Source organism: Aegilops tauschii, chromosome 6, assembly GCF_002575655.3.
Source record: "Aegilops tauschii subsp. strangulata cultivar AL8/78 chromosome 6, Aet v6.0, whole genome shotgun sequence".
NCBI lineage: Eukaryota > Viridiplantae > Streptophyta > Magnoliopsida > Poales > Poaceae > Aegilops > Aegilops tauschii.
Window position 1 is genome coordinate 319,467,191 of NC_053040.3, and position 3,783 is coordinate 319,470,973.

Here is a 3,783-nt window from a genome sequence, read left to right on the forward strand (position 1 = left end):
TCATGCCATCTTCTATTTCCCCCTCATCTCTCCACCTCTTCCTTTTCTTATTTATGCAAGCCTTTTATTTCAGCCTCAAGTAATGTTCATCTTTGCCTGAAGATTCAAACTTCTTGTCCTAAACCTCTCTGCCAAATTTCACCTCTTTTGGAATTGTTTTGGTTAGGTTAAAAAATGGTCCAAGTTAGAATAAAATTCAAACTTGTTTTATTTTTCTACCTCTAAAAATGCCCAAACCAGTTTATTCAAATAGTGTATAATTTCAGGATCATGGGGATTTTTCACTTTTCCCAAATTCTTCTTCTAGCCCCTTGAACTTTTCCCTTTGTTTTTCTGTTTGAGGAAAAAGAAAGAAGAGCAGCAACAGCTACCTGGGCCTCGGCCTCCAGCCGGCCCAGCAAGACCGCGCGCCAGCGAGCCCAGCCAGCCTGCTCGGCCTTCCGCTCCCTCTCCCTCCTTTTCATTTCTCACCTGCACACCCACTCGCCCTCGCTGCTCCGCTGACACGTGGCCCAGGCGGCCCCACTGGTCAGCGACCGCGCCAGCACCCGCACCCACCTTTTCTCCTACCTCGGTCCCCTCGCTTGCGCGCGCACATGGTCGCGGCCGAGAGCGCGTGACCTTGCCCCGCTCGCCCTAGCCCCCACTTAAACCCTCTACTTGTCCAGGGCAGCCCTAGGGTTCCCCTCTTCCTCCTCCCTGCCGCCAGGTGCGCTCCGGCCACCAGATCCGCCACCTGCACCCCGTCCCGAGCGTGTCCAGGAGCGCGTGTTCATCGCCGGCGTGCTCACCGTCAACCGTAGCCCAGCCGATTGTGTCTTCCGCCTTCCCTGACGTCGACTAGGTCCCCGGCGTCGATTACGGAGGCCTGGGACACCAAGCTGGAGCGTCTACTTCCTCGTCTCCAACTCCGGCCGCAGTAGCTGTTCGATCGCCATCGCCGTCTTCGTCCACCTCCCGACCAACAGAGCTCACCTCCGAGCTCCTGGTGAGCACACGCACCTCCCCGACCTCTTTCCCCTTCGCTAGCCTGCTCCGTCGCTGTTGGCCATGTTCGCCGAGCCCGCGCCGTCGGACCTCGTCTTCGGCGACTACTCCGACCTCCATAGCACCTCTGCGCGTGTGCATCGTCTCCGCCGTGTCGAGTAGAGTCGGCTACGTGTCCTCGCCGCTCCGATAGTGCCCATAGTTATCGCGTTTGAGCTTGTCGCCGCTGCCTCTGTTTTTCGACGCCGGTGTCACCTCCACCAACGTCCGGTGCCGCACGTTGCACGCGGGTGTGCGGAAACTCCTGTTGGTCTTGTTACACCCCTCCGTCGTGTCCCTGGGCCACCGGAGACCATTCCCGCGAGGTCCTCCGCTGCTCTGCGCCCGCGCCGGCCCGCTCCTTTGCTTCCCCTGTTTTGGAAGCCAGCCGCAGCCACTGCCATGTGGGACCCCGCAGGACCCACTGGTCAGCGAGATCAGGGGCCAGGTCCCACCTGTCATCCCCTCTCCCCTTTTCTTCTTTTCTTTTATTTGTTTCCAGCGAATATTCCCTTTCCGTACATGGTACCTTTCCAAATCCGTCAAGCCCATTTCTGGACATTTCCCTGTGGGGAAAATGCCATTTCTGTCACTAGCCATTTTAGGCAGTTTGCATATTTGTGTAATTGTGGGGATTTTTCTACAGAGACCCCAACATATTATATATGTTTTTGGGCTAGAAAATCCAATTAATCCATTGGTTATATCCATTTCATCATCTGAGCAAGTTTGCACACATGTCATTTTACATCATGTTGCTGTTTTGTCATTAATGTGGATAATTATGCAAAGGTGCTATGTGTTAGTTTTGCACATGAACATGCTCTTCATAATGCCACTTGCTGATAGAATTAATTGTCTGCCATGATATGACTTGTGTAGAGTTAAACAAGCTTGTAAACATGCTATCATGAATCTGTTTCTGCCATGCCATGAAATTCTACTAAGTCTAGGTCAGTTCATATCACTTGCCATATTTGCATTGATGCTATCACCATTTCTGTAGATCTTTGGAGAAAGTTCATGAAGGGAGTTTATTAAGTACAATTAGTACTAGCATGCCATGCTCAAGTTTGCCATGATAGGATCCGGTGGCATGTAGTTTACTAGATCTAAACTTTGCAACTTGTTGTTGTTTCTGCCATGTCCAGTATTTTCATCAAGTTTGTAAAATTGTTATCATGTACAATTTTGCCATGCTGGTTTAGTCATGCTCTAGTGGTTTCTAGCAGTAGCTCAGTAATCATGTTTTGTAGTGCTTGATATGTACTTCACTTCCATGCCTGTTTTTTTTCATGTTTGGGTGTTGTAGCATGTTAAACTATGCATCTAAGTGGCCATGTTGCTGTTTTCAACAGATTGCGTTGCATCTTGTTTGGCTTGTCATTTTCAAACCGTGCATCCGTTTTCGGTGATCTTTATATCGATTTCAACTGAAATGTATCAATCTATCAAGTGGCATTCTTGGGTTACCAAGATTGTGCCATGTTCATCGTTTATCCTTCCGTCTCGTTTGCACCCCTTCCGAAGCACCTCATATGCATTGCACCTCATATCTTAGATTCCATGTCATGTCTTGCATCATGTTGCTTGCGCATTGCACCATGATTTATTGTTGTTCCGATGTTTGTGTTCTTGCTTTGGGTAGAGCCGGGAGACGAGTTCGTGTTCGAGGACCCTGTCGTGTACGTTCACGAGGAGCAAGGATTCGATACCTCTGAAAACATTGCAGGCAAGATGATCATAACCCCCGATATCACTTCTATCTTTGCTTGCTAATTGTTCGTTCTTTCGCTATGTCGCGCTACCTACTGATACGTATCCAACGTATCTATAATTTTTTATTGTTCCATGATGTTATATTATCAATCTTGGATGTTTTATAATCATTTTATAGTCATTTTATATCATTTTTGGTACTAACCTATTGACATAGTGCCAAGTGCCAGTTGTTGCTTTCTGCATGTTTTTACATCGCAGGAAATCAATACCAAATGGAGTCCAAATGCAACGAAACTTCACGGAGAATTATTTTGGACCAGAAGACACCTAATGGGCCCTGGCTGTGCCTGGGGGGTGCTACGAGGAGAGCACAACCCACCAGGGCGCGCCAGGAGGTCCAGGCGTGCCTTGGTGGGTTGTTCCCACCTCGGGTGCCCCCGGACCACCTCTTTGCTCTATAAATACCCCAATATTCCCAAAACCCTAGGGGAGTCGACGAAATATTGATCCAGCCGCCGCAGAGTCCAGAACCACCAGATCCAATCTAGACACCATCTCGGATGGGGTTCACCACCTCCATTGGTGCCTCTCCGATGATGCGTGAGTAGTTCTTTAAAGACCTTCGGGTCCGTAGTTAGTAGCTAGATGGCTTCCTCTCTCTCGCTGAATTCTCAATACAGTGGTCTCTTGGAGATCCATATGATGTAACTCTTTTTGCGGTGTGTTTGTTGGGATCAGATGAACTTTGAGTTTATGACAGATCTATCTTTTTATATCCATGAAAGTATTTGAGTTTCTTTGATCTCTTTTATGCATGATTGCTTATAGCCTCGTATTTCTTCTCCAATATTTGGGTTTTGTTTGGCCAACTTGATCTATTTATCTTGCAATGGGAAGAGGTGCTTTGTAGTGGGCTCGATCTTACGGTGCTTGATCCCAGTGATAGAAGGGGAATTCACACGTATGTATTGTTGCTACTAAGGATAAAACGATGGGGTCTATCTCTACATAGATCTTGTCTACATCATGTCATCG

At 48.2% G+C, this 3,783-nt stretch overlaps 1 long non-coding RNA gene across 1 annotated transcript; it reads left to right on the forward strand.

Annotated features, from left to right (window-relative positions):
- The first annotated feature begins 596 nt into the window (after window positions 1-596).
- On the forward strand, window positions 597-3,504 carry LOC141025641 (uncharacterized). The gene is made up of 2 exons (XR_012187842.1): window positions 597-988; window positions 2,675-3,504. It is a non-coding gene; the product is annotated as an uncharacterized lncRNA (long non-coding RNA).
- The last annotated feature ends 279 nt before the right edge of the window (window positions 3,505-3,783 follow it).